Source organism: Felis catus, chromosome A1 (genome assembly GCF_018350175.1).
Source record: "Felis catus isolate Fca126 chromosome A1, F.catus_Fca126_mat1.0, whole genome shotgun sequence".
In the NCBI taxonomy this organism is placed as follows: domain Eukaryota; kingdom Metazoa; phylum Chordata; class Mammalia; order Carnivora; family Felidae; genus Felis; species Felis catus.
In genome coordinates, this window is record NC_058368.1 from 176,477,652 (window position 1) to 176,496,338 (window position 18,687).

General features: G+C 47.7%; 1 long non-coding RNA gene across 1 annotated transcript; it reads right to left on the reverse strand.

Moving 5' to 3' along the window:
- Window positions 1–1,918: 1,918 nt before the first annotated feature.
- LOC109502942 lies at window positions 1,919–18,580 on the reverse strand. Its single transcript, XR_002161875.3, has 4 exons — window positions 18,090–18,580; window positions 16,591–16,672; window positions 12,006–12,087; window positions 1,919–2,127 (listed from the first exon to the last, which is right to left on the reverse strand). It is a non-coding gene; the product is annotated as an uncharacterized LOC109502942 (long non-coding RNA).
- Window positions 18,581–18,687: the final 107 nt, after the last annotated feature.

Below are 18,687 nucleotides of genomic sequence, written 5' to 3' on the forward strand. Positions count from 1 at the left end.
AAGACAGAGGGAGCTTGAGGGCCAGAGGTCAGCCTGGTTCCTGGCCCAGAGGCTGGCTCTCAAGAGGGCTCCAGCCCCCAGACCAACTTGGCTCAGCTCATGCACAAGGTCTTTGAGGCCGTCTATGATCCACCTCCATCCAGATCCTTCTCCAGGCTTGCCTCTTGGCCTTCCCAGATAGGTTCCTGAGGCTGAGGCCTGGTGGGAGGTGACCAGAGCTGGAAAGAAAGTCCATTGCCCTACTCGGGTCCTCTTAGAGCACCTCAGGGCCTGTGCTCAGAGGCCAGGGGTCTTGAGTTCCGGCTCTGCCCCTTTTCGGGGGACGTTGGTCATGTGCCCCAGTGGTTCTGAGCCCCAGTTTTCTCATCTGTAAATGGGGGAAATTATAGTACTGCCCCCCTGGCATCAGGTAAAGTCAATCTAAGTACCTGGCGTGGAGCAAGGGCCCCAGTAATGCCAGTTCCTGCTCTTGTAGGTGAGGAAACAGGTGCTGGGACCTTGGCATTCTAAGGGCTGGGTGTGGGGCTTTCTCAGTGTTCCTGTGCTTCAAATTTCCTGGGGTCTCCTTTAGGTCACAGACGTTACCAGGGCCCCCGCTCTGTGCGTAGCAGGGAGGCCACTAGGCAGAGTCCCTCGGACAGCGTGGGTAGGGGGCTGACCACAGCCCAGCCACAGGGTGCTGTGGTCTCCTGAAATTCTGCGGCCTGTGTGACTCAGGACCAGCTCCCAGGCATCCCGAGGCTGGCCTCAGTGCCCTCAGCAGCAGCAGGAGGATCCTGATAGGGCCCTCACAGAGCACTGTGTGGCAGTGACATTAGATAACATGATCCTTAGTGGCTTCTCTGCACCCAACTCTGTGGAGTTTTCTCTGAAACACCCAGAGGCAGGGCTGGGCGGTTGTGTCAGAGTGAGGTCACCAGGATGACTGGCCCCCCCGGACCATGGCCCAGTGGAGCTTCAGAGCTGAACTCCTGACTTGGGAACCCAGAAACCCAACCACCCCCGCCCCTGCTTCAGTTGTCAGTCTAGAAGCTCTGCTTCTCAGTTGTGCCGACATACCTCAGGGTCCCAGCTGCCGGCCTGGAAGGGGCCTCGGGACTTTTGAAGGGATTTTGGAGGGCTGAGCCAGGCAGCTCAGCCCCTGCCGGCTTTGGTTCACTGACTCAGCCTCCCCCTCCCCCTCCCCCCACCCACCGACCTTTCCTTCCCACTGGCTATTTATATGGGCATTTCCTGTCCCTTGAATAGGTAAAGAAAAGGGAAGCGAAAGAAGCTCAACTTGGGGCTTCTTTAACCACTGGCAAATCATTTTCTTAATTATTAATTACACAAAAAGATAGGGGCTTGGAGTGGAAACGGCCATGCCTGAGAAGCATGTACATCGAAAAGTGTAATTGCCTCTCCGACCGCATCCTCCTTCCAGAAGGACCTGTGTGTGTGGCTGGGGGCCTCCCAGGTCTGTCCTGTGTGATTGGTAACAGGCCCACGCGCATACATAGCCTTTCTTTAAAAAAGGAGGGAACCTACATCGAGCCCCTACTATGTGCCAAGCATTGTGCAAATTCCTCAACTTGCTTTTTCTGTCAACAACATGCTGGGTATTAAAGATAATTCTTTAGGTCAGTAGATTTTGGTCTTGGCTGAACATTAGAACCCTCAGAATGATCTTTGAGGTGCCTGGGTGGCTCAGTCGGCTAAGTGTCTGACTCTTGGTTTCGGCTCGGGTCACGATCTCGCAGTTCACGAGTCAGAGTCCTGCGTTGGGCTCTGGGCTGACATGGTGGAACCTGCTTGGGATGCTCTCTTGCCCTCTCTCTCTGCCCTGCCCCTGCTCGTGATCTCTTTCTCTCTTTCTCTCTTTCTCTCAAAAAGAAATAAACTTTAAAAAAAAAAAAAAGAAAAAAGAACCCTCGGGATGATTTTAAATCCCATGCACAGGCCCCACCCTAGGCTGGTTACATTGGAGGTGCTGGGGATGGGACCAAGGTGTGAGGATTTTGAACCACCCAGGTGGTTTCAGTGTGGAGCCGGGACTGAGAACCACTCCTCTGGGCTACGGTGTGTGTTACACGGGAGCTAATGTCGCCAGCGGTCTCTGCTTTGAAATCTGCCAGTGCTGCTTTCTGTCTGGGAAAATGAAAAAGAGAAGGATGTTGCTTTTTTTTAAGTCAGAGAGCTATCCCTTACTGCTATCCCTTATCCTACTGTCATGTTGCCTTTCTCTCCTCTTGGGAAGGTGGCTTTGCCGGGGCCAGGACTTGGGTGAGGGATTGGGTATTTGCCTACCTGTTAGTCAAAGAAAGCTGTCACAAGGGACTGAGAGATGGACCCAGTGATGGTCTGTCTTGTGAAGAGCCTCCCCAGCTTATCCTGGAGCAAGTCAGCCCAGTGTCACCTGTCCCGTTCATTTCTACTGAAACGGCTCTATGAACACTCACCCCCGTTGTGGACTTTGGTGTGTTGATAATTAGGTAGCTTACCAATGGTGTGCGTGTATGTGTTTGTGGTCCTGGACAAGTGTCTCTTCTTCGCCTTGTGTCCCTAACGTCCCAGCTGGTGTGGTCTGTGACCTGTGTCAATAAATACCTGCCAAATAAAGGAACCTGAATAGACAGCACTGTTTGTGAGATGCTGACTCCAGGCCCTGGGCTGAGGGCTCACTGGCTCTGCCTTATTCTCTCCCTTTAGTGAGCTCTGTAGGAGATGTCGCTGCTATTCTCCCGTCCCCTAGGTGAGGAATGGAGGAGGTTCAGAGGCCGAGGAGGTTGAGGTGGGCGGGCAGCACAGTCACTTGTACTCTGCCCGTCCTTCACTCCCGACACCCCTGCACTCCAGGAGCTGACCACCTGCCCCCGGGCTTCCCGTGAAGCCATGGGTCCCCAGGATGGACATCCGTGACCTTGAGAGCATGTGCTTCACTTCTCTGGGCCTGCGGTTGTCGGGGGACAAATAGTGATCATGACACTAACTACTGGGTTTAGTGCTTGCTATGCGTTACCGTGCTGGGACTTTGCACTGTGAACTCATCTCATCCTCTCCCAGGTGAAGGAAGTCCTATTATTATTCCGTTGACACACGTCCTCCCTGTCACTGTTCTGCCCACAGGCTCCTGCCCTACTCAGAGGAGAAGCCCAAGCACTCTGAGTGCCCACCAGCCCTACAGGGGCCGGCCCGCTCCTGCTCCATCACACTGGCTTCTGCCTTCTCTTTCTTTCTCTCTCTTTCTTCTTCCCTCCCTCCCTCCCTCCCTTCCTTATGCCATATTTCATCCAGACACAGCAGATTCCCTAACCAATGTTTCCATTTAGCTTATTTCTCTCTTCTTACTTTTTATTCTCTGCCAACCTTTTAAAAGAAAGAGTACGTTGTTTGCTCACTTAGTTCACCTGGAAGTGGGCTTTTCTTCCTTTAGCCCAGCATTCTCTTATGTATAGGATAAAATTGCATTATTTAATTTTTAATTTTTCTTTTACATTTTTTAATGTTTATTTATTTTCGAGAGAGTGCGAGCAGCGGAGGGGCAGAGAGACAGGGAGACACAGAATCTGAAGCAGGTTCCAGGCTCTGAACTGTCAGCACAGAAACCGACGTGGGGCTTGAACTCACGAACTATGAGATCATGACCTGAGCCGAAGTCAGACGCTTAACCAACTGAGCCACCCGGGTGCCCCAAAATTGCATTATTTTAATACTTTATACTTTTTCCATGCTATCTCTTTTTTATTACTTTGACACTCATGTAGGTCTCAAACATAGATCTTACTAATGAGATCAAATTCTCTTTCTATTCATAAATTTAGCAAGACTTTGTTGAGTCCCATATGAGTTGCATTTTGTTCTAGGATTCTGAAAATAAATACTAAGTAAGGGTCCTCAAGAAGTTTATCCCAAAGTGGAGAGACCGATATCTAACCCTTACACAAAGGCTGTGCCATTGTACTATGACCCATGGTTCCCTATGGCAAAAGTGTGGCATCTATCCCAGCTGTCACAGCTCAGGAAGGGCTCCTGGACCACGTGTAAGCTGAATCTCAACCTGAAACCTTGAACTGAATTTTTGTAATAGCTTTATCGAACTATGTTTTAAATATCATAAAGTTTATCCTACTTGAGGATACAATTCAGTGCTTTTTTGGTAACGTTACCAAGGGGTGCAACCACCCCAAAAAATCCATTTTAGAATGTTCTCATGGCCCCCCAGTATGGTCTCTCCCTCACGCTCATTTACAGGTAATCCCTGTTACCACTCCAACCCTAGACAAACAGTCATCTACTGACTGTCTCTATCAATTTGCCTTTTCTGGATGTTTCACATCAGTGGAATCATACACTATGTAGTCTTCTTGTGTCTGGCTTTTTTCACTTATTATAACACCTTTGAGGTTCATCCATATGGTGGCACCTGTCATTCATTCATTTGTTCTTTTTATCACTGGATAGTGTTCTGATCTATGGATTTGCCACATATTTTCCTATCCACTGATCAATCGGTTGACGGGCATTTAGGTTGTTTCCAATTAGGACCTATTATGAATAATACTGCTATAAACACTGACTCATAAATCTTTCTGCGCATATGTTTTCGTTTCTCTTAGTAGACACCCAGAAGAGGACTTGCTGGGTCATGTGGTAAATTTATGTGTAACTTTTTGAGGACCTGCCAAACTATTTTCTGAAGATGCTGCCCCATTTTACGTTCCCTCCTGCAATGTGTGAGGGTTCTGTTTCTCTAAGTCCTAGCCACATTTGTTATTGCCTGTTTTATTTTATTTTACTTTATTTTATTTTAATTTTTTTAAAGTTTATTCATTTTTGAGAGACAGACAGAGCATGAGTGGGGGAGAGAGGGAGGGAGACACGGAATTCGAAGCAGGCTCCAGGCTCTGAACTGTCAGCACAAAGCCGGACATGGGGCTCGAACCCACAGACCACAAGAATGTGACCTGAGCCAAAGTCAGACGCTTAACTGACTGAGCCACCCAGGTGCCTCATTATTGCCTTTTTTTAAAAAAGAAATTATAGTGGGTGTGATATAGATCTCATGTCACATTTGCATTTTCTTTTGTTTTTTTTAATGTTTATTTATTTTGAGAAAGAGAGAGAGAGCTGGGGAGGGGCAGAGAGAGAAAAGGAGAGAGAAAATCCAAAGCAGGCTCCCCACTGTCAGCGCAGAGCCCTATCTGATGAACCCACGAGATCATGACTTGAGTCGAAACCAAGAGTCGGACACTTAACGGACTGAGCCACCCAGGTGCCCCACATTTGCATTTTCTTAATGACTAATGATGTGGAACACCTGTTCATGTATGTCTCGGCTATTGGTATATGTTCTTTAGAGAAATGTCTGTTCATATCTTTTGCTCATTTGTTGGATTAAGTTGTTGTTTTCTTCTTATTGAGTTGTAGAAGTTCATTGTAAGTACGGGATACAAGTCCTTCGTGGGATTTGCTTTTGCAAATATTCTGTCCCAGTATATTGTCATTTCATTTCCTTAATCGTGGCTCTTAAGTACAAAAAGCTTTGAATCGTGATGAATTTCAATGTATTAATATTTTATTTTATAAACCATGCTAAAAAATGTTTGCCTAACCCAAGGGTTTGAGGATTTTTTTCCTATGTATTCTTCTGAAAGTTTTATTGCTTTGGCTCTTACATTTAAGTCAATGATCCATTTGAGTTCATTTTTTTTGTGCGTGGTGTGAGGTAAGGGTCTAAGTCCTTTCTTTTGCATATAGATGGGTAGCCAATTGTCCCGGTGCTGTTTGTTAAACAGATTATCCTTTCCTCCAATGAACTACTTTGGCACTTTTGTCAAAAACTGACCACGATGTAAGGGTTTATTTCTGGACTCTTAATTCTGTTTCGTTGATCTATTTAGTAGTCCTTACATAACCAGTACCACACTATCTTGGCAACTGTAGCTTTGAAATCAGCAAAAGGAGGCCCTACAACTTTGTTCTTCTTTTTCAAGAATTTTCTGGTTGTTCTAGGTGATTTTCACTTCCATATACATTTTAGGATCAGCTTGTCAACGTCTGGGAAAAAAATCCTGCTGGAATTTTGAGATGGATCATGTTGAATCCATCGATCAGTTTGGGGAGTACTGCCATTTTAAGATCAAGTCTTAAAATCCAAGAACATAGCAATGTCTCTATATTTATTTAGACTTCCTTGATTTGCCTCAGTAAAGTTTTACAATATCGAGTGTAGGATCTTACACTTCCTTTGTTACATTTATCCCTAAGCATTTTATTCTTTTAGATACTGTTAGGAGTGTATTCATATATTTTTAAAAATTTTTAACGTTTATTTATTTTTGAGACAGAGCACAAGCAGAGGAGGAGCAGAGAGAGAGGGAGACACAGACTCTGAAGCAGGCTCCAGGCTCTGAGCTGTCAGCACAGAGCCCAACATGGGGCTCGAACCCTCAAGCCGAGAGATCATGACCTGAGCTGAAGTCAGACGCTCAACCAGCTGAGCCACCCAAGGAGCCCCAGGAGTGTACTTATATTCTTAATTTAATTTTTGGCTTGTTCATTGTTTGCAGGTAGAAAAAAATTGATTTCTATACACTGTTTTTGTATCCTGTGACCTTGTTGTGCTTTTAGATTCCTTGGGATTTTCTACATATGCATACCATGCTGAGAATAAAGACAAGTTGTACTTCTTCCTTTTTTCCTCTTTGTTGTTTCTTGCTCCTGTGAAGTCTATTCCTGTTTTGGGATGCCTGCCTCGATTGTCCTTCCTCCAGATACTCCCTGGCTCACTCGCTCCCCCCCTTAGGTCTTTACTTCTTGTTGAGGCCTTCCTGGAACACCCTACTGAAATCAAACCCCTTCTGCCCACCCCCAATGCCTGCCCCACACTGTATAACCCTTCTCTTGCTTTATATTTTTCACAGCACTGACCACTTCAGACTTTGTACCTCTCCTCTGTCAAGACGGTCCCAAGAATTCCAAGAATGAATAATGTATCTGGAAGGAGGGCCCAGGCTGATATCTGGCCAATGTTGGGTGAAGGAGTGTCCAGAAGGAGTTTCCTCTGGGGCGCTCAGTCCCCTGCCCCACCCTTCTTGGCTGGGAAGGGAAAGGTCTCTCGAAGCAGATGGGATGACATTCAGGAGGCATTGGGTGGGGGTACTAGCAGCTGCCAACGACACGAAGTTGAAGGGCATATCCACACGTGCCTGCCCTGGACACCCCACCCATACCAAGAGAAGGCCCTCGGGGATCCACCCAAAGCCTTTTTGCACTTGCCTTCTCCCGGATAGGAAATGCAGGTGCAGGGAGGTGGGGAGGACGGAGGAGGTTTCCCAGGGCCTCCTCCAGCCACCCATCCTGGTAGAGGGGATTCCGCTTTTGGAGACTCTACTTACTCCCTTACGACCAGGAAAATACACTCCCTATTTGCATGGGATTGAGAAACAGGGTCTCTCTGCAGCCCCTCCCATATCTGAAGTTGCCGCAGAACTAGGATTGGGGTCGGGCAGGGGGGCTCCCAGACCAGGCGTAGAGGCGCAGGGGGCTGTGGCGGAAGAAGCCCCTGACTAGATGCCAGGCAATCCTGGATCTGGTCCTGCTCTCGGTTTGTGCCGCAGAGTGAACTTGAGCAGGAGGAGTTGAGCCCTCCAAACCGAGCTTTCCGCCTCTACCAAATGGATCTGAGGAAGCCACCCAGGGGTGGGGGGCTAGACTCCTGCACTCTGGGTCTTCATTTCTTCATCTGTACACTCAGTACTCCTCATGGGCTGGAGGCTCCAAGAAGATATTATCCGTCAAAACAATTTTTTTATCGTAGTAAAACACACTCAATATGAAATTTGCCATCTTAACCGGTTTTTACGTGTACAGTTCAGTGGCATTAAGTACATTCACCTGTTGAACCCCAAGAAGATACAGTCCTTTAAAAAGTCCTGTTCATCCCCCACCCTTCCCCCTTGTGACCCACACCTGTGCTCGGTGTCACCTCTGCCCTTGTTCCTGTCGCCCTGAGAGGTGCCATGATTTAGGGATTCCTCTCTCTCCCAAGCTGGGGTGATGTTACAGAGTGGCGCGGCAGGGCCAGCCGCCATGGGCGACGCTGTTGGGGCAAACTCGGGGCATCACTGGTTGGGTCCTGGTGGGCTTGTGGTCCAAAGCACACACTGTACATTTCAGCTCATTCATTCAAGTCACTTATCCCTCCTGAGAGCTTTGGGGGAGGGCACCACTGTTATCTCCATTTTGGAGATGAGGAAACTGAGGCAAAGGGAGGCTATGGGACTTGCCCCCCAACACTCTGCCTTGTCACGTTACTGGCAGAGAAGGGATTTGAACCCAGGCGCTTGGGCAGGGCTGCACTGCTGTCCTCTAAATCATAAACCATTTGAACTTAAACTTTTTACTCGATGCCAGCACTCTACCCTGTGAAATTTACTATGAAAGTGGTCCAATTTTGCTTCCATTGCAAGTTCTCTTCTATTCGCACACCTTCATTTAGAGAACCCTAGAACCTTCTCCACTGGCGGATTGCTAAGTGAATCATTCGGTTGAATGCACAATTGCTTTATTACAGTCCCCTTGTCCTCGATTTCCAAGTGGTGTCTGAAATTACTGAATCTAAATTAGAGCGCAGAATATTAGCCCTTAAAAATAACCAGTGCTTGTAAGAGTCATCAGAAAGATCCCTGTTAACTCTTGGGATGACTCATTAAGTAAAATAACTGGGTCCAATTTAAGGCTGTTTCTCTCTAGCCTATTAAGGATTCTCGGGGTCTGGGATACATATCAGTTTAAAATCAACCAGCAGAGTTGGGAGAGTGCAAACCTCCATGGATTTGACAGTTACCAGATTGCTGGGGGCTTGGTTTCCTTGTCTGTAAACGGGGACCACTTCATGGGGATAGTACGAAGATTAATGAGTTGGCTGTCTAAATAGTGCCTGGCCCCCACAGTAAGCATTAGATCATGTCAACAATTATTACTGCCTCAGCTGAGCTGGCTACCTTCACGGACAGCTTTGGTTCACCAGGAGTTCACCTTGAGGCCATGTGACTGGACCCCATCTTTTATGATGAAAAGTTTCAGGCATACAAAAAGGTTGGAAAACTATCATTCATAAACAGCCTTACATCCATGACATAGACTCAACAGTTGTTAATGTTGTGCCATTATCTTGTTTATTTGTGTGTTTTCTTCTTAACATTTAGAGGAAGTTGCTAACATCATGACCTTTCACTGAGAAATTCTTTTTTTTCATGTTTATTTATTTATTTATTTATTTAGAGAAAAAAGCACGTGTTCGCGCACAACTTGGGGAGGGACAGAGAGGGAGGGAGGGAGAGAATCCCAAGCAGGCTCTGCATTGTCAGCACGGAGCTCGATGCTGGGCTCAACCTCACAACTGTGAGATCATGTCCTGAGCCAACATCAAGAGCCCAGATGTTTAACCCACTGAGACACCCAGGCGCCCCTCACTGATAAATTCTTCAGCATGCGTCCTTTAAGAAAAAGATACGCTCCTAAGCAGCCACCAAAGGTAATAATTCCATAGTATCCTCTAACAACCAGCCCATAGTCAAATTTCCCTGGTCTCAGCAGAGGGGTGCCATCAAATTTTGGATTTTTGCCAATCTGATGGATGAGTCTCTCAGTGTAGGTATACTTTTCTTGTCTCTTATGATTACAAGTGAGAATCTTTTTACATGTTCAAGGTCCTTCAGCAATTCTGTTTCTGTGATCTACCTGCTCATGATTTTTGTCCATTTTAAGATCATATTTTTGCTTTTTCATTTTTACTTCTAATCACTCCTTATATATTGGTGAAATTAGCCTTTGTTTTTAAGTTACAGATTGTCTCCCATTTGTATTTTTTTAAAGCTTTTCTTGCTTATGGTTAGGTTTTTGTTTGTTTGTTTGTTTGCTTTGCCATGAAAAGCTTTTTAAAAACTTTAATTTTATGTAGTTGAATGTTTCAACTTTTTATTTTATTGTTTCTGAATTTTGACTCCTAACTCAAAAGGAGTTATATCCCTATCACTTCTGAGCTATGAAGGAATGCCCTCAGTTTTCTCCCCCAAGTTGTAAGGTTTCATTGAAAAAACCTGAATCTTTGGGGGCACCTGTGTTAAGTGTCTGACTCTTGGTTTCAGCTCAGGGCATGATCTCATGGTTCGTGAGTTCAAGCCCCACGTGGGGCTCTTTGCTGACAGTGCAGAGTCTGCTTGAGATTCTCTCTCTCTCCTTCTCTCTCTGCCCCTCCCCGTACTTGTGCACTGATGTGTGTGTGCGCGCGCGAGCTCTCTCTCTCAAAATAAATAAATAAATTAGTTAAAAAATCTGAATCTCTGGTCCATTTGGTATTTATGTTTGGTCTGAAGTTTGAGTCTACTTTACCTTTTGTTTTTCAAAATGGCTATTCAATTGTCTCAGGGTCATTTTTTTTTTTTAAGCCCATCACGTCCTAGTGATTTGAGTTGTTACTTTCGCCATACGTCAAATTTCCATTTGTAGTTGGGCAAATTTCTGGATTTTGGATTCTGTTCCATTGCTCTGTCTATTCATGTTCCTAACTATACCATTTTAATTGTAGAGACTTTATGGCATTTTTAAATATCTGGTAGGGATAACTCCTACCCCGCTGCCCTTCTTTTTTAGTTTTCCTGGCTATTCTTGATTATTATTTCATATCACCTTCAGAATCAACTTGCTTAACTCCAGGGAAAAAAATTAAAAAAAAAAAATCTTCAGTACTTTCATGAAGAGCATGTTAAATGGATCTCATATTTACATGAGCCAAATGGACATCTTTATGGTATTGAGTCATCCGATCCAAGAACGTGTTATTTTCAGGGGGCTCTTTTTGGGGGGCACAGGCTTTAAACAGGTTGACTTGTGTCGCTCCCAAAAGGTATACTGAAGTCCTAACCCCTGGTACCCAGAATGTGACCTTATTTGGAAATAGAGTCTTTACAGAGGCCATTAAGTTAAAATGAGGTCATTAGGCTAGGCCCTAATCCAGTATGACTGGTGTCACTCTACAAAGGGAAATTTGGACACAGACACGAGCACAGGGAGAGCACCACGTGAAGGCAGACATCAGGGTGATGTCCCTGAAAGCCAAGGAACACCAAAGACCTTTAACAAGCCACCAGCCACCAGGAGAGGGGCTTGGAACAGATTCTCCCTCATGGCCCTCAAAAGGCACCAGCCTTTCTGGTACCTTGGTCTTGGACTTTTGGCCTCCAGAACCGTAAGACAAATTTGTTTCTGTTTTTTTGTTTTTGTTTTTTTGTTTGTTCATTTTAAGAGAGAGCCAGCACGAGACAGGGAGAGGGGGAGAGGAAGAGAGAAAGAGAATCCCAAGCAGACTCCATACTCAGCGTGGAACTTCATGCAGGGCTCAATCCCACGACCCTGGGATCATGACCTGAGCTGAAATCAAGTCAGATGCTCAGACCAACTGAGCCACCCAGGTACCCTGACAAATTTGTTTTTTTAAATCCACTTGGCTAGTGGTGCTTTGTTACAGCAGCCCTAGCAATATACTAGAGCCCACTTCTCTTAGGGCAGGAGGGAGCCGTCCACCCACTACTTCAGGACATGGGGCAGCATTTGTGTGCTTTCCTGTCCCTGACCCTAAGCAAGCCCAGCCGGGTCTGTTTCTTGCCTGCCTGAGGTTGGATGTGTGAGCCAATGAATGCATTGGAAAGCTGGAGGTGTGACTTCACTCTCAATGGGTGGCCAAACCCATTGAGGTCAAGGCCAATGAATGAGTCATCTGTGCAATGTGGCTCAGTGAGTCAGGGAGCGTCAGGCAGAAAGCCCAAGTTTGGGGCCTTTTTTCTCTTCCCTTTCCTCTGGAACCTAGAATCAGCCCCCTAAAAGTCATCAACCCCAGAAATAAACAGTGAAATAGTGTAACACATCACCTTCTTGACACACCCATTGTGTGCTGGGGAAAGATAAGGACAAAGGACTTAGAAAACAGAGAGAAAGAGTATGAGGCACCCAGCCGTGACACTTACTTGCTGTGTGCCTTTGGATGGGTTAGTTAACTTCTCTGGCCTCGGTTCCTCTGTCTCTTCACATGGGGGTTGGTAATATTACCTGTCGGACAGGGTTAGTGTCACCACACAAGGAAATGAACACAAAGGACTTAGCAAAGGGCCAGGCTCAGAGCAAGAACTCAACAGAGATTGGCAACGATTATGAATAAGAACTGCCCCTAAGTAATGTACCCACAAAGGCAAAACTGTGATCCACAACTGCCGAGTTTTCACCTGTGATTCTGAACATTCTGCAGGTAACTCCTTCCCTTCCTTCCCTCAGGGAAGAGTTTGGAATAGACCAGCCATGATCTCATTTGCTCCCTCCAACATTAATTAGTGTCTTCTAATTATGAAAAGGAAATTATGTCTCAATTCATACTCTAAGAGAAATTAACAACAGAAAGGTGTCATTTCTTAAGGTGGCGTCAGTTCTCCCCCGCCCGCCCCCCCCAGCAGCCTGGGGCGTGGCTTGGGGCTATGTTGGCAAGCTGTGTCCTCGGCTCAGGGACAGGTCTGAGTCATGGAGGCCCTGCTACTTCCTGGTCCTGTTCCTGGGTTCATCTTCACGGGTTTGTTCAACAACCCTGCTTTGAGGTTTGTGCTGGGGACCAAGAGAGGCAAAGAAACCGTGTCCTTGCTCCCAAGCTAGTGGGAGAGACAGAAATGGTCAGCTATGGAGACCGTTCAACACAAGATGCTGGGGCTTCATCTGGTCCCACAGCAAATCTGAGAGTTGGTCTCTTGGGTTATTGCTGCCCCATTTTACAGGGGAAGAAACTGAGGTTTCCGGAGGAAAGTGTTCGATAATCAAGGCCCATCTCTCAGAGAGACATTTTATCCAGACATTTCTATTTCACATCAGTCCTTCTGTCTCCAGGTAGACCTCCCCTTCTTTGGGTATCTTTCCCTCATAACCTTCTCCCAGCTGGGTGAGGGTCCCTTTTTTGGCCTCCCCAACCTGTACCCTGGCACTTAGCACCTGGCTTGTACTTACTTACTGACAAGTGTGGCCCTCTGTGAGAATGTTTGTTAATTGAATGACGGCAGTGTTTTAATTTCTGTCCATCGCGAACCTTTTACTTTGCTGTATTCTACCGGATCTAAGATGTCAGCAATTCTAAGTCTCCCTCACTAGTTTATGCACCATTAAGAAAGAAAAATGCTGCTAATTAGCTATGTAAATTAACTATGCTATGCTTCTGATCGTAAGTCATGTAAGGAATATTAAAATATAAAAAGATGTGCCTTAGATTCCATGAGATATATTACAAAAATCAATCACTGCTTTTAAACACACCCTAGGGGAAGAAGATGCTATAAATATCCACATATTAATAATAACAAAATTTACTAAACACCCTCAGCCAGGCATTGTTCTAAAGCACTTTTCATTCATGATCTCATATCAGGGGTTGGCAAACTTTTCCTGTAAAGGGACAAAGGTAAATATTTTAGGCTTCGGGAGCCAAAAAGCGTCACAACTATTTACCTTCCACTGCGGTGCGAAAACAGCCGCAGAGGATATGGAAACCAACAGGTACGCGTATGTTCCATAAGACTTGATTGACAGACACGGGAATTTGAATGTCATACAACTTTCATGTATCACAAAATATTATTCTTGTTTGATTTTTTCCACAACCGTTTGACCTATAAAAACCATTCTCGGCTTGTGAGTTGTACCAAAAGAAGGAGTGGGCTAGATTTGGGTCAGGGACTGTAGTTCAGTGACCCCTGTCGCACATCATGAGAAAATTGAGTCTCTGAGAGGGTAAGTAGCTTTCCCAAGGACACACAGCTTGTGAGTGGTCAAGCTGGGATTCTAACCCAGGCAGTCTAACTTTGTGTCTTGTCTTTAACAAGTTACCCTAAATAGAGTGACTATGGTTTACCCTAAATACGGGTGCCCTCTCATGTTTTTCACTCTTTCTCCTGATCATAATAGTTCCACTCTTGTGCTGAAAAATTCGAACCACACAGAGTTATAAGGAAGAAAATGAAAGTAACTCCACCCTCCAGAGCTAAATGCTTACGGGCGTTGGACACACAGCTTTCACAATGCTGACTAGATTTAGAACATTCTGAACACTGTGTGACTTTGGAGAGGTTGCCTAACCTCTCTGGGCCCTTGTCTCTCAAGTGAGGGAGCTGGCTCCCATGACGCAGCCCTGCAGGCCCTCTCAGGCCTGACCCTGGATTTGTGTTTGTAAGGATTGCACAAGAGCAGCTGGCTCTGTCCTCACTGCTTGGGTGTGGAGGTGAAGTCACCCATTGCCAGCGCCTCAGGATGGGTCAATTAGTCGCCTCTGGTGGCTCCCCCAAATCCCAAGCACTGAGTGACTTCGGACAGCAGGGACACCGGGGCCTGACTCGGGTGTCCTAAGAGGTTCAGGCTCCCTCCAGGGATGGTGCCAGGAAGCCTTCTGCCCAATGAATAGAGCTCCAGGCAAGCAGGGAGTCAGAGACTTCAGCCAGCAAGCCTGGGACGGAACGGGCACAGGCAGAGGCTTAATAGACGGAGGCTCCTGCGGCGGGAGGCCTGGGCCCCATTCCATCTCTCAATCAGACAGGGGCAGGGTTTGGATCTGTGTCTGATGATCACCAGCTGCGTGACCTTGGGCACATTCCCTCTCTGAGCCTCTCTCCTTGCCTGTGTAACGGGGAGAATAACCATCTCGGGGGATCACTGATTAGTTCTTCAGATGATACTGTAATGAGCTGGCACAGAGGAGAGGCTTAATAAATGGCCGTTTCTGTCCCCTTCTCTTCATATACTTTCCGAGAGTATGCTTGTATCTATTTATTTTTAAATGTTTATTTCTTTATTTTGAGAGGGGGGGGGTGGGGGGAGAGAATCCCAAGCAGGCTCCTCGCTGCTGGCACAGAGTCCAATGCAGGGCTTAGGCCCATGACCCATGAGATCATGACCTGAGCTGAAACCAAGAGTCATACGCTTAACCCACTGAGCCACTCAGGCGCCCTTTGGCAGTATGCTTTGAAAAAGTTCTTCCACCGTGCCGCAGATTACGACGTACTATATGTCAGGGCTGCATCCAAGGGAGTACAGGTGTGGAGGCCCACAGATGAGAAAAACAGTCCCTGCCCTCAAGCAACTCAGGGAGGGTAAGATAAGGATCTAAGAGACTTTTATACAAATAGAACCTTTGGACAAAGTCCTCCAGGGTTCAAGGGAAAAGGGTGGAGAAACCAGGGCAGGCTTCCTGGAGATGTCACTTTGGCTGAGTCTTGGAGGATGGAAAAAAGATATGGCTGAGCCCAGCGCGGAACAGCATCCTGGCCGGGAGAGGGGGAGCAGTGTGAGCAAAGGTGTAGGGGTGGGGACACAGGCCCACTGAATTTGCTTAGAGAACCAGAGAGCCAATGACAGTAGTGGGGCGGGGGGGGGGTGGGGGGGTCCTGGGCCGGATGGATGGGTGAGGCCAGGGGTGGTGCGCTTTGGATTTGGTGGGAAAGGGGGAGTCTTGGAGGGTACTGAGCAAGGGCAGAGGCTGTCTGACAGCCTGGCCAAAGACCTATGGATTCTGAAAGAGACCATGAACAGCAGGAGCCAGCTCCCTCTCCTGAGAGCACCCGTTCTGGGTGTGACCCACCCAAGGCCCTTTCTCACACATGGTCTTCCTTAGTTCTAGATGGATAGTAGTCCCAGTTTACCATCGGGGAAACCAAAGCTGACAAATGTTAAGCTGCTTGCTGGAGCTCACAGAGCAGACAGTGAGCTGGGCTGCTCTTGGACTATAATCTGTGAGAGTGCCACCCTCTCTCCTTCTGTTACGCCAGGACAGATCCAAAGTCCATTCTGAGGGCAGGATTTGGACAGGGCTTGTAGGGTAGTCATTGCTATTATCGCCATCACAGGAAGGAGGGAGTGGAGGCTCAGCAAGGGAAGTGACTTAGTCAAGGCCACATGTTAAGGGTGGGGAGTCCAGGCCAAGCCTTCAGAGTTCAAACCCTTCCCATTACCCCCCCCACTGCCTCCGGGTTTATTTCTAAGCACATCTAAAATGGAAAAGAGCCCAGGGGCACCTGGGTGGCTCAGTTGGTTAAGCATCCGACTTTGGCTCAGGTCATGATCTCACGGCTGGTGAGTTCAAGCCCCGCATCGGGCTCTGGGCTGACAGCTCAGAGCCTGGAGCCCGCTTCAGATTCTGTGTCTCCCTCTCTCTTTCTGCCCCTCCCCTGCTCATGCTCTGTTTCTCTCTCTCTCTCTCTCTCTCTCTCTCTCTCTCCTTCAAAATAAATAAATATTAAAAAATAAAATGAAATAAAATGGGAAAGAGCCCAGGTCTCAATACCCATAATTCATACTCGTTTATGCCCTGCCAGGCCCACAGTTCCAGCCCCACTACCATCACCAAAGTCCAGATCATGTTGGGCATCTCTTGGACTCAATCCCCAGTAAGAAGCAGCATCTCCACTGCCTGGACTGAGGTCTTCAGTGGCTACACCTTTACCACCACACTTCCTGAACTGAGCCACTGTGTTGGTTGGTCTCAAGGAGGGACCTTTTCCTGAGCTGCGCCTCTGTCCCAACTACACCTACCAGTGACTTGTGGTGATCTTCTCCCCAGGTTCTGATGCCAGACCCCGAAACACACGATGGATGATGATATAAGAACTGCTTGCTGGGAAGGGGAACACCAAAAGGTTTAGTGAATCATAGTGAGAAGGGGTAGGGTAGGGTCTGGGTTCCTTACAGTTACTGTCCTCTCACTTGGGCCTCAAACCACGCACAAAGTAGACCGTTGTAAACCCATTCTACAGATGTGGGCTTAGAAGCCCATAGGGGAAGAGATTAGCCTAGGGTCACCCAGAAGCAAAATAACAGCACGGGGGTTCAAACTATGCTCTTTCCAGAAAAAGATAAAGAGGAAAACCCACAGAGCTCAGCAGACACCTGACTCCGGGGCCAGACTGTGCCACCAGCACTATAATAGCTGTATAAAAAAAAAGTTTTCTTTTCTTTTTTTTAAATGTGGGTAGAGGAATATATAATGAATGCTGTTGGTTAAAAAAAAAGGGGCAGATAAAGCTGGTATGCTGTGAAAAGTCAGCAGCTGTAATATTTTATGATTCAATGCAAAAAATATGTTGAGTTCCTCAGCTGCATAAGTGGTATAAACAAATAATTTTTTCTTTCTTTCCTTTTTTTTTTTTAAAGATACAAGGAGGGTATTGCCATTATCTGAGGACCTCTTTGCTGTCCTCAGACAATGTTCATCTGAAGGTAGAAAATGCCCTGAACAGCACTCAACCCTGAACTTTTCTAGAACGTAGGCAGAAAGTTTGAGCATGTGTAGACACGGAAGCTAAACAAGGCAAATGCAGAAGTTGCCTCTGGTGATAGTCCACAGATCAACGATACACGGTACATGAAATCCCCATCCCATCCCCCCTCTCTGCAACAGAGGGGAAGAAACCGCAGAATGTTCCTGACTCGGCACCCTGGCGGGGTGGCGCAATATTTATGTTTGTGTACCTAGCACAACGGTGCCGCCCTCCACTGCCCAGGGGGCCGTCACTGACGCTGTGCGGGTGGCCGCACGGGGTCTTCCCAAACGTTTGTCCTGGACTCTTGAAGCGCCCTAGGACTGGATTTCGGATTCAGTCCGTAGAGATGACAAGAGTCAGGACTTGGGGGTTGAAGCCCCTGCGTCCAGCTCATCCTAAGCGCCCTAACAGTATATACTGGTGGAGTAGAGACCTGGAGAGGCTCGACCTATCTTAGGCGAACGCGACCAGAAACGTGTCCTGTGACCTCTGGGGGGCGCTGTCGAGCCACGCTGGGGGTCGCCTCCCCAAACGCCGAACCCCGAAATCCACGACACCTTGCGATCCCATACTTGAGATTTCAGCCCTCTTACTCGCCTTTCTCGGCTCAAAGTCCACTAGAACTACTTGCCTGGGGATAACTTGTTCCCTGTGGTGCTTCGATTGGAAGGCATTTGACTTGTTAAATGTATGTTTTTCTAAAGTAGCCGGAGAGCAAATCTGGAAAACAGGAAAACTTTTCCCTGAACTTACTTCTCCACCCCAACTCACCCCGGTTATCCTTAGTAGGAACGACATTTCCACCGACAGACTTGTTAATTTTTCTCCAACCCTCATTTCAGGTTCTTCTCTGTACCCCTACCCCCAGCATTGTGACATTGGTCAAGTAAATCGCTTCTCCCGGGGAGCCTGTCCGTGCCTGGTGGTGACGAGGCAATGAGCGAAAGGGGCACACGTGTATGCAAAAGCGCAGGAAGCCCCTTTCCGATCGGGGCGGTGGCGGAGGGGAGCGCGGGGACGGGTGCAGGGAAGGGGGAGGAGAGGCTGCGGGCACGCCGCCGCTTGGATCCTTGAGGTCAGCCCTTGGCTGGCAGTGCTCCCGCCACCTCGCCTCTGGGCCCGGAGAGCGGAGCAGGCCGGATCCCCAGGGACACGCCAGGCGCAGGCCGGACGGCCGGACTGGGGTCGGAGCCAGCAGGCAGCCAGCGGATCCCGCTCCGAGGCCGATGACGTCTTCGCCTCTGGCTCCGCCGGCGCCAAGCCGGGTAGGGCGGGTGACGTCACCACAGGTCACGTGAGCACCATTCAAACAAACAAACCCCCTCCCCCTGCGCGCCCGCTTCTCCCCGCCCCGCCCCGCCCCCAGAGA